Source organism: Carya illinoinensis, chromosome 16, assembly GCF_018687715.1.
Source record: "Carya illinoinensis cultivar Pawnee chromosome 16, C.illinoinensisPawnee_v1, whole genome shotgun sequence".
Classification (NCBI taxonomy): Eukaryota; Viridiplantae; Streptophyta; class Magnoliopsida; order Fagales; family Juglandaceae; genus Carya; species Carya illinoinensis.
This window is the reverse complement of record NC_056767.1, coordinates 15,113,040-15,125,447: the sequence shown is the minus strand read 5'-3', so window position 1 is coordinate 15,125,447 and position 12,408 is coordinate 15,113,040. Positions and strand designations below refer to the sequence as shown.

Here is a 12,408-nt window from a genome sequence, read left to right as displayed (position 1 = left end):
GAAGATCAATGGTGTTACTGAAGACACCATTAGACTGAGATTGTTTCCTTTTTCTTTGAGGGACAAGGCTAGAGGTTGGCTATAATCTCTACAACTGGGAAGCATCATTAGTTGGCAGGACATGGTTGAGAGGTTTCTTGCTAAATTCTTTCCTCCTGCAAAAACAGCTCAACTCAGGAGTGAGATTGGCCAGTTCAAGCAAAATGATTTTGAGTCACTCTATGAAGCATGGGAGAGGTATAAAGACTTGGTTCGACGTTGCCCACAACATGGATTACCAGATTGGTTGCAAGTTTAGATGTTCTATAACGGGTTAAATGGGCAAACTCGAACTATAGTTGATGCTGCTTCTGGTGGAACTTTGATGTCGAAGACAGCTGAGGGTGCTACTGCCCTTTTGGAAGAAATGACCTCAAACAACTATCAATGGCCAACTGAGAGGACTTTGGCTAAGAAAGTTGCTGGAATTCATGAATTGGAGCCGATAGCAGCCCTTTCAACTCAAGTAGCTACTCTATCTCATCAGATTTCAGCCTTGACAACACAAAGGATACCACAAAGTATAGAATATGTTGCATCTACAAGTATAACAGTTCCAAGTAATGAAGCAAGTCAAGAACAAGTTCAATATGTCAACAATCGGAACTACAACTATCGTGGTAATCCTATGCCTAATTACTATCAATCAGGGCTTAGAAATCATGAGAATTTTTCATATAGAAATATGAAGAAAGTGTTGCAACCTCATCCTCCTCCAGAATTTGATAGCCAACCAAGCGAAAAGAAGATGTCACTTGAGGATGCCATGGTTTCCTTTGTTCAGGAGACCAATGCAAGGTTTAAAAAGACTGATTCACGGTTGGACAACATTGAGACTCATTGTAGCAATATGGGAGCCACTATGAAGAATCTTGAAGTGCAAATTGGGCAACTAGCTACGACCATTAATGCCCAACAAAGAGGAGCTTTTCCTAGCAACACTGAAATGAATTCAAAAGAACAATGCAAGGCCATCACACTTAAGAGTGGAAAAGAAATTGAGAGGTCACCATTAAAGGAGAGCAAATCCACCCCTACAGCTGCGAACAATGGCCAAAGCAAAGATCAAGTAGAAGAAGAGGAGATTGTTAATGATACACTAAGAGAGACCGACTTGCCTCCTGCAATTTCATTTCCTGACAATCCTCCTATTCTCGCTCCTCCACTTCCTTACCCTCAGCGTTTTCAAAAGCAAAACTTAGATAAGCAATTTTCTAAGTTTTTAGATATTTTTAAGAAAATTCACATAAATATTCTTTTTGCAGATGTCTTGGAATAGATACCAAACTATGTCAAATTCCTGAAGGACATCATTTCCAAGAAGAGAAGATTGGAGGAGTTTGAAAAAGTGAAACTTTCTAAAGAATGCAGTGCCATTCTTCAAAAGAAATTGCCTCAAAAATTAAAAGATCCGGGGAGTTTCACTTTACCTTGCACTATCGGAATTCATTTTTTGATAAAGTTTTATGTGATTTTGGTGCTAGCATTAATCTTATGCCACTTTCTGTTTGCAAGAAATTAGGACTTGGAGAGATGAAGCACACAACAATTTCCTTGCAACTAGCGGATCGGTCCATTAAGTATCCACGTGGAATCATAGAAGACGTATTGGTAAAGGTGGATAAATTTATTTTTCCTATTGATTTTGTGGTGTTAGATATGGAAGAAGATGAAGATGTCCCACTAATTCTTGATCGACCATTCTTGGCTACGAGAAGGGTTTTGATTGATGTTCAAAATGGTGAACTAACATTGAGAGTTAATAAGGAAGAAGTTATGTTCAACATCTACCAAACCATGAAATTTCCAGAAGATCCAAGTACTTGCTTTCGGGTAGATATCATTAAGCAATGTGTAGAAGAGGCCTTTCAAGAAGATATGACATCCGATCACCTAGAACGCTGTATCACCACTTCATCTCATGCTTTTGATTTTAATAATTCTACCATTTGTGAATCTGACTTGCCTTTTGTTAGTGAAGAATTTCTCCACTATGTTTTTGCTTTGGGAGCATTGCAACAGGTTACATTACTTAGTAATGAAGTGGGGAAGCTAGAGCTGGTGGTACCAAAGGTTGAATCTGAAAATGCTAAAGAAAAGATGCAGAAAAATACAACTCCTGAGTTGAAGCAATTACCTGAGCATCTTCGCTATGCGTTCTTGGGGGATAGTGATACCTTTCCAGTGATTGTTGCTACATCACTCACACCCGAAGAAGAGGAAAAGTTGCTGCGTGTATTGAGGGAGCATAGAACAGCCTTGGGATGGACTATTTCTGACATAAAAGGAATAAGTCCCTCCATTTGTATGCACAAAATTTTAATGGAGGAGTTTTACAAGCCAACGATCGAGCACCAAAGAAGATTAAATCCAGCAATGAAGGAAGTAGTGAGAGCTGAAATTTTGAAACTCCTTAATGCTGGAATCATTTATGCTATTTCAGACAGCTCATGGGTAAGTCCAGTGCAAGTTGTACCAAAGAAGGGTGAATTGACAGTGGTGAAAAATGACAATAATGAGTTCATTCATACAAGAACGGTCACGGGATGGCGTGTATGCATGGATTACTGTAAGTTGAATAAAGCAACAAGGAACGATCATTTTCCACTTCCATTCATTGATTAAATGTTGGATCGATTGGCTGGGTACTCCTACTATTGTTTTTTGGATGGTTATTCGGGGTGTAATTAGATTGCTATAGCTCCTGAAGATCAAGAGAAAACTACATTCACATGCCCCTATGGAACGTTTGCTTTTAGGAGGATGCCCTTTGGATTGTGCAACGCCCCTACAACATTTCAACATTGCATGATGGCTATCTTTTCTGATGTGGTGGAAGATATAATGGAAGTTTTCATGGATGATTTTTCAATTTTTGGTACATCTTTTGATCATTGTTTGCATAACTTAGCTCTTGTTTTGCAGAGATGTGAAGATAAGAATCTAGTCCTGAACTGGGAGAAGTGTCATTTCATGGTTCAAGAAGGGATCATGCTTGGCCACAGAGTGTCATCTAAAGGAATTGAGGTGGATCGAGCCAAAATTGCAACCATAGAGAAACTACCACTTCCAAAGAATGTGAAGGGAATCAGAAGTTTTCTGGGACATGCGGGATTTTATAGAAGATTTATCAAGGATTTTTCTAAACTCTCTAAACCTTTATGTAATCTTCTTGAGAAAAATTCTGAATTTGACTTTGATGTTGTTTGTTTGCAGGCCTTTAATGCACTCAAGGAGAAACTAATTTCAGCACCAATTGTGATTGCCTGATTGGAGTCAACCTTTTGAACTTATGTGCGATGCAAGTGACTTTGCAATTGAAGCAGTGTTGGGGCAAAGGCGAGACAAGCTGTTTAAAGCCATCTATTATGCAAGCCGGACATTGAATGAAACTCAATTGAATTATACGACAACTGAGAAGGAGATGCTTGCTGTGGTGTTTGCTTGTGACAAATTTCGGTCCTACCTCATTGGTACAAAGGTGATAGTGTTCACTGATCATGCAGCACTTCGCTATTTGTTTGGCAAGAAGGATGCTAAGCCTAGGCTAATTCTTTGGATCCTACTTTTTCAAGAATTTGATTTGGAGATTCAAGACAAGAAATGAAGTGAAAATTTAGTGGCAGACCATCTCTCTACGTTAGAGCAAGAGGAAGAAAAGACAGATTCAGTGGTCCAAGAGGCATTCCCCGATGAGCAGTTGTTTGCATGTGAGATCAAGCTTCCGTGGTATGCTGATATTGTTAACTACCTAGCTTGTAAAGTTTTACCACCTGATCTTACTTACCATCAACGTAAGAAGTTCTTGCATGATGTGAATTATTATCTTTGGGATGAGCCTTTATTGTTCAAAAGATGCCCTGATCAAATCATTAGAAGTTGTGTGCCAGAAGAAGAGATGCAAGACATCCTCCATCATTGCCATTCATCATCATATGGAGGACACTTTGGAGCCACCCGTACAGCAGCTAAGGTACTTCAAAATGGGTTCTTTTGGCCTTCTATTTTTCATGATAGTTACACTTTGGTGAAAACTTGTGACCGGTGCCAACGTATGGGAAATATTTCAAGGCGTCATGAGTTACCACTGAAAGGTATCTTAGAAGTTGAGTTGTTTGATGTTTGGGGAATAGATTTTATGAGGCCTTTTCCTCCTTCTTTTGGTTTTGCTTACATCTTATTAGCAGTTGACTATGTGTCAAAATGGGTGGAAGCAATTGCTACAACAACAAATGATGCAAAGGTAGTGCTCAAATTTCTACACAAGAATATATTCACAAGATTTGGCACTCCACGAGCTATTATTAGTGATGAAGGGACTCACTTTTACAACAAGTTGTTTGAAAATCTTCTTTCTAAATATGGTGTAAAGCACAAGATAACACTTGCTTACCATCCTCAAACTAATGGTCAAGCTGAAATTTCAAATAGAGAAATCAAGAACATCCTTGAAAAGATGGTCAAAACCAATAGAAAGGATTGGGCGAAGAAGCTTGATGATGCTTTGTGGGCATACCGTACAGCCTTAAAACACCTATCGGGATGTCTCCATACCGATTAGTGTTTGGAAATGCATGTCATCTACCTGTGGAGTTGGAGCATAGAGCTTATTGGGCTGTAAAGAAGTTTAACTTTGATTTGAAGGTAGCAGATGAAAAGCGACTTCTTCAATTGAATGAGATGGAAGAGTTCCGGAATGATGCATATGAAAATGCAAAGATCTATAAAGAAATGACGAAGAAGTGGCATGACAAACAGATTCTTAGGCGAGAGTTTGCTCCAGGACAACAAGTTTTACTTTTCAATTCATGACTCAAACTCTTCCCAAGAAAGTTAAAATCAAGATGGACAGGTCCTTATACAATTCATGAAGTTTTCTCTTTTGGAGCAATAAATTTGAAGGACAAGACATGAAATATTTTCAGAGTTAATGGTCAGAGATTAAAGCACTACTATGGAGAACAAATGGAGAGGAACTATGCATTTATTCCTCTTGGAGATCCTAATTGATGATGATTGAAAAGTCTGGCTGTAGACTTTAAAACAAGCGCGACTTTAAAACAAGCGCGACTTTAAAACAAGCGCTTATGGGAGGCAACCCATGGATTTTTCTTTCTTTCATTCTTTCATTTATTTTATTATCTTTATTTATTTAGTTTTAATAAATTGGTTTTTGATGTAGGTTTATTTAGCATGAATAAAGAGTTGAAAAATTTTAAATTTCGGAAGATTCATCATGCAACTAGGGAAGTTCCTTTTATTTCTTCAATCCTTTTTACTTTTGGATTACAATGAGGACATTGTTTAGTTTAAGGTTGGGGGTGTAAACTCCTACAGTCATTTGATCCTCTTGTTTTCTAAGTCTTGGGTTGTTGATGGGTTGTTTGATTCTCTTACCAAGCATACATTGGAGTAAGATTGAATTCTCTATGACTCTAAAATTTGTGATTGAAGATGATTTTGAGAAAAAATTTCAAAAATTTCTTTTTTGTCAAGTGGAGTTTTGTGGACACTTTGGTTTAAATCTTTGACCTTGAACATAATTGAGCACATAGTCGTTTTTCTCTTATTCCATTTTGCTTATGAAGAGAAGAAGTTGAATTAATTGAAATAGGAAAGTTCGATTTTGCTTTGCTCTAGAATCTGTTGATGGGTCCTTGAGGCGAAATCCTAGTTGAGACCAAATATTAGAGAAATGATCTAGGCATTTCTTTGGCATAACCAAAAAGCTTTCCCAGCCGTCCTAAATATCATGCCATCATTACATGGTATGTTTCCATAGTCAACCCCCTTGAGCCTTCATAAGCCTTTATTTATTCTTTGAACTACATAAACCATGCCCGCTCTAAGCCTGAAAAACAATGAATCTACCTTTGATAGTTTGAAAAAAAAACTTTGGTGGAGAGTACATTTAAAAGAGAAAATTGGTTTCATGATGAACCGTATTATGTTTGCTCTGTTTGATCAAAGAAGAAGAAGAAGAAGAAGAAGAAAGGAAGTGACTGATTAAAAAAAAAAAAAAGAAGTCACTAAGCGGAGTATGTATCACCTCAGATTTTGTTAAAGGAATTGTTGGTATTGCTTCAGTGATTACAACAACAATAATGCCACAAGTATGAGCATATTGTCAAGAAAGAGCTATGATTTGAATCATGTGAGTATCTCTTTTAGTGTTCTCTTCACTAAACATTTTCCCAGTTTGCTTTGATTTTCCATATCCAGTTCTTTCTTAACCCTCATCCTGTGGCCTATCATGACAACCTTATTCAAGACCTTTTGATCTCTGATTTTGGTGTTGACTACATTAGTGGAGAGGATTTCTGAAAATTGGACTTATGGGGTTAAGTTTTAAGAGAATTCTTCTGATTTTGGTTGTTCTACTTTTGTCTGAGTTTGCAGGTGGTTTGAAGTTAAATTGACTATAGCACACACACACACAAGGTCTTAGCTTTAGGTTGAAGTAAACGCCTAACTCTTGCTTGATAAATTGCAAAATTTTTGATTGATTTTCTTGCTATCTTTGATGTTAAAAGAATGTGATGACCCGTTTTTTAGTGTATTTTCGCTGATATGGTTGTTTTTATTTTAATTAATATATTAGTTATTTATTTTAATTTATCTGCATTTTAAAATTAGTTTTTAATTTTTTTGATGTTGTGTTTTATTTCTTTAAGTTGTTTTGTGGTTTTTAATCTCTTTTTGGTGGTTTAGTTTTGTTTCCCGGAATGAGGATTAGACCTCATCTTTTCCATACATCTCTTTTTCTTTTTTTCCTTTTCTTTTTCCTTTTTCTCTTTTTCCTTCTTTCTTTTTCCTTTCTTTTTCTTTTTTTCTTTTTCCCTTTCTCTCTCCCCGATCGACCCTTCCCCCCCGGCCTCTCTCTCTCTTCTCTCTCCCTCACGCCGGATCGTTCCTCAGCCCAGCCCCACCGCCGCCGGCCACCGTGTGGCACACCACCCCCACCATCCTCTTCGTCTCCCTTCGGCGCACCTCCCCACCGGTTTCCACCCCCATCCGGCCGACCGTTTGGGCGGAAAAGCTCTCCAAAGGCTGCACAGTTTTGGCTCCGATCTGCCGCCGTCGCTCCAGCTCCGGCCACCATTTCTTCACCACTTCATCACTGGTCCCTTGTCGTCCTAACCTACCTATTTTTGGCCTCCAACGACCACCAGAACAGCTCCTACGAGCTTGCTTTCCGATTTGGATTTTTCGGCCTCTTTCTGGCGATTCCGCCGCCACCCATGGCCAAACATCACTTCCAATAGCTTCACAACCATCCCTAGACCATTCCCTATCAATCCCAAGCTCTAGTTTGTCCCCGTTCAAAAGTGGATTTTTCACGACCCACGGCCACAGTGAATTTTCACTGTGACGTTGCTTTTTCGCCGCCGTTTGCAACGCCGCTTGTTTTCTAAAATTGCCATATAGCGCTATAAGTATTTTCCAAACCCTATTTTCAGATTTAAATATATATTGCTCTTTTAATTAATTAATCTGCTGGTTGGTTGATTCCGGACTGAGTCTGAGGAGTTCGGGGGTCGGGTGAATGGAGGACGGAGTTGCCTGTTTAATTGTTTTATGTTGTTGGATTATTTTATTATGCATTGTTATGGCATTGCATGGTGCATGCACGTGTGTTTGTGGCAGTGTGTGAAAAGCCTGTGTATTGGCGTGAGTGGTTTTACGGGTGCGTGTGTATCACGACCCCAAGCCGGGATGGGATATTATCCCGGTGGAGCTCCTCTGGTCACTCGGGAGCGGAATAAACTGAGTGATGTCCCCTGAGTTGTCGCTAGACGACGGGAGCGGGGGCTAGGGGTTGCTTGGCTACGAACGCGCCGGGCGCGAAACCGGGCATCGCCCTACGCACAGACTCCGTGGCCCTTCGCTGGTGAGGGCTAGAGGATGCTTGGCTACGCACGCGCGGGGCACGGAACTGGGCATCGCTTGTTAGGTGTCACATGCGTGGTGGTACTCTGCGGTGTGGCACTGGAGCCAGGGTGTGCGGATGACCCCTAGGGGAGGTCATGGTGCATACGGTTAAAATTGGATAATGGTTTGAGAGGCCAAATGGGACTTTTGGCGTGGTATTGGGCCAAATGGACTTTTGGCGAGATATTGGGCCAAATGTGACTTTTGGCGTGTTAGTTGGAAAGGTTGTGTGTTTTTGGGCCAAATGGGTTTTTGGCGTGTGTGGAAAACTTGTGTTTTATGGGCTTTGTGTATTGGGCATGTTTCATGCATATTGTTTGAGTTTTATGTGTTTTTATCTGGTAGTGTTTGGGTTTTACTTACCTGCGGTACCATTTTTGGTTCCGTAGCTTTTGGTGCAGAGTTTGAGGACGAAGAGGAGGAGGCTGAGCCCGAGGATGCAGCTCCGCCGGGTTGCTGATGATATGTTTTATATTTGTTTAAAACTGTATTTGGGTTTTTGTAATATTTTATTTATGTATGTTTTAAACAGCTTGTACTACGTTAAGAAAAATTCTGGTACTTAGTTAATGACTTTCGTTATCCGCTGCGTGTTTCTTGTGCACATATGTTACCTTTGCACACACTTGGCACCCGTCGATAGGATGGTGACCCGGGTTGTCACCATCCGGACGTCTCGATTTCCCCGTGTTCGGGCGTGGGGATTTGGGGGCGTCACAGGTGGTATCAGAGCGGTTTGGCTCTGGGTAAAACCACATATCCCGTAGGTAGTACCAGAATGTTTTTTTTTTAAAGTTGTGTTTTAAAAATTATGTTAAGTATAGTTGTTTTATTTGTTTTATTTGTTTGAGCTTGTTTGTTTGTTTTTATTTATTTAGTTATGTTTTTGGCATGCTGGTTTCTTTTGTTTCTTGCTGTGTGGTGTTGTTTTTGTTTTTGTTGGTTTTATGATTTTTTTTTGTTTTCTTAAAGGAGGGTCAAGAGTGGTGTTGTGGCAGGATTATGGGGAGACCAAGGAAAAATACTCAGGAGCCACGGGACAATACCTCCAGGGATGACTCCATAGCCGAAGCAATTCGGCAGATGACGGAGTTTATGCAACAGAGTGCGAGGTCTCAACAGGCAGGGCCTTGGCCACCACAAGGACCTTGGCCACCACAAGGAGGGCCTTGTCCACCACAGGGAGGGCCTTGTCCACCACCAGGAGGGCCTTGTCCACAACAAGGAGGGTATTGGCCACAACCAGGAGGTCCTTGGCCATATCAGGGAGGGCCTTGGATGTATCCAGGAGGGTCCAGTGGCATGGTGCAAGCCGGATGCACCTATGAGCGCTTCCTAGCGCATCGGACTCCACACTTCACTGGAGATGAGGATCCAGTCCAGGCTGGAAAATGGATCAAAGATCTGGAGAGAATCTTTGAGGTGTGTGGATGCACGGAGGCACAACAAGTACTCTACGCCAGCTATCTCTTGCAAGGTATCGCTTCTGATTGGTGGGATACCAAGAGGGTGATGCTGGAATCTGAATTGGGATCTTTTGCTGCGGTGACCTGGCAGCGTTTCAAGAAGGAGTTCAATGACCGCTTCTTTCCCGCATCGGTAAGAAAGCAAAAGGCAAGGGAGTTCTCCAATCTGGTCCAAGGGGGCGCAACAGTGGAACAATATGCCCGGAGGTTCATAGAACTTGAGCGATTTGCTCCTCACCTTGTTACCACTGAGGAGATGCGAGCAGATCGTTTTCAGGAGGGGCTACGCCAGGACATACGCCGTATGGTGGTCAGCCATCGGATATCCACTTTTCAGGAGTTAGTGGATGTGGCCACCCTTGTAGAGCGGGAAAATAATCTGAGTATGGACTCCCCTCCAGGGCATAAGAGGCGGAGTTTCTCTGGTGAAGGAAGCAGCTCGGGTTCGCCCCAGAAATTTGTTCAGCGGACTGGAACTCAACCTCAAGCATCATCAAGTGTTCGCATGGGAGGACGTGTGCCTGTTTGTGGAGCTTGTAATAGAGCTCATGAGGGCGAGTGTCGGACGAGTAGCGGACCCCAGTGTTACCGGTGCGGCCAAGTGGGACATATCGCTCGGGATTGCCCCGTCAGAGTTCAAGGAAGCCGTGGAGGTAGACACGGTGGAAGAACCAACCCGAGACAAGCAGTGCAAGCCCGGGTTTATGCTGTCACACCCGGAGAGGTGGATGATGAGGCACCAGCGACCCATGATGCTGGAGTAATCACAGGTATGGATTAATTTAATTTTTAAGCTGGATTTAATTTTTGGTGCATTTGGTTTCTTCTTTGTTTTTTGGATTTCATGGGTTGTGTGTTTGGTTTAGGAAGAGTCCGTTTGTATGAGTTTTATGCTTGTACTTTGTTTGATTCCGGTGCTTCACAATCATTTGTGTCTTCCACGTTTGCTCGGGTGTGTAACTTGGTCACGGAACCGTTGTCGAAGGCTATGGTAGTGGCTCTACCCGATGGTGAGATGGTGTGGTGTTCCAAGGTTGCTTTGGGATGCCCGTTAAATTTTGAGGGAAGATTCTTGGATGCTGATTTGGTGGTGTTCAAGCTATTGGGTTTTGATATCATCCTCGGGATGGATTGGCTATACCGATATTCTGGGAGTATTAATTGCAGAAGTCGGATAATTAGCTTTCACCTTCCAAATGGTGATTGTCTGGAATTTGCGGGGAGTAGATTAAAAGAAAAGCCGATGATTATATCGGCGATTCAGGCAATAAGAGAGATTGCATGGGGAGCGGATGCATTCTTGGTTCAGATGGTGTCCACGCCGTCTGAGAAGAAGTCCTTGGCAGACATTCCAGTTGTGGAAGAGTTCTCCGATGTGTTTGTGGATGACTTGCCCGGACTACCCCCTGTGTGAGAGATGGAGTTTGTTATAGACTTGGAACCTGGAGCGGCTCCTGTGCATAAAGCTCCTTATCGCATGGCACCGGCTGAATTGAAAGAGTTGAAGACTCAGTTGCAAGAGTTGGTAGAGAAGGGATTTATTCAGCCTAGTACGTCGCCGTGGGGTGCACCAGTTTTATTTGTTAAAAAGAAAGATGGAACCCTCCGTATGTGCATTGACTATCGGGAATTGAATAAGGTGACCATCAAAAATAAATATCCTCTCCCGCGGATAGATGATTTATTTGACCAGCTTCAAGGAGCAGCCGTGTTCTCTAAAATTGATCTGAGATCGGGATACTACCAGCTGAGAATCAGAGACCAGGATGTGCCTAAAACTGCCTTCAGGTCGAGGTATGGACACTATGAATTTAAGGTGATGCCGTTTGGGTTAGCTAATGCCCCTGCTGCTTTCATGGATTTAATGAATCGAGTGTTTCAACCTTATCTGGATTCCTTTGTGGTAGTATTTATTGATGATATACTTATTTATTCCCGAGATGTTGAAGAGCATGTGTATCATCTTAGTCTGGTACTTGAGAGATTGAGAGAACACCAGTTGTACGCCAAGCTCAGCAAGTGTGAGTTCTGGTTGGAAGAAGTTAAATTTCTTGGGCATGTAATTTCCCGAGACGGAGTGGCTGTTGATCCTAGTAAGGTAGAAGCCATTTTGTCATGGCAGCGCCCGACTACAGTACGCGAGATCAGAAGTTTCTTGGGGCTCCCCGGATACTACCGAAGATTTGTAGAGGGTTTTGCTCGCCTATCCGGACCTCTCACAGCTTTGACTCGAAAGAATACAGAATTTGTTTGGTCAGATAAATGTGAGAGAAGCTTCCAAGAATTAAAGAACCGGTTGACGACGGCACCAGTGTTAGCACTCCCAGAACCGAATAAGCCATTCGTAGTCTTCAGTGATGCGTCTAAGTTTGGTTTGGGTTGTGTCCTTATGCAGGAAGGACGGGTTGTTGCCTATGCATCTCGTCAGCTAAAGGACCATGAAAAGAATTATCCGACGCACGATCTAGAATTGGCTGCGATTGTTTTTGCTCTCAAGATCTGGCGGCACTTCTTGTATGGGGAAGCTTGCGAGGTATTTACCGATCACAAGAGCTTGAAGCATTTGTTTTCCCAGAAAAATCTGAACATGAGGCAGAGGCAATGGCTGGAGCTAATCAGTGACTATCAGTGTGAGATCAAGTACCACCCGGGGAAGGCTAATATAGTTGCTGATGCTTTGAGCTGGAAGTCTCATTTGGAAGATGAAGCTGAGCCGTCGGAAGTGGATTCGTTGCTTTGTGGGATGAGAAGGCTCCTTATAGAGAGTTCGCAGCAAGTAGAGATCTTATCTTCAGTTCTTGATATTCGGGTAACTGATTTTGAAGAATTGAAGACTCTCCAGAGAAAGGATCCGAAGCTGCTGAACATCAGGAAAAGAGTCAGAAAATCTCGAGGGCCGTTGCATTATAGCATGGATAACGATGGGATACTTCGGTTCCGAGATCGCAGAGGGGTCCCCAAGGACTCTGAA

At 42.1% G+C, this 12,408-nt stretch overlaps 1 non-coding gene across 1 annotated transcript; it reads right to left on the bottom strand.

Moving 5' to 3' along the window:
- Positions 1-169: 169 nt before the first annotated feature.
- Positions 170-276, bottom strand: LOC122300037. The gene has a single exon (XR_006239880.1). It is a non-coding gene; the product is annotated as a small nucleolar RNA R71 (small nucleolar RNA).
- Positions 277-12,408: the final 12,132 nt, after the last annotated feature.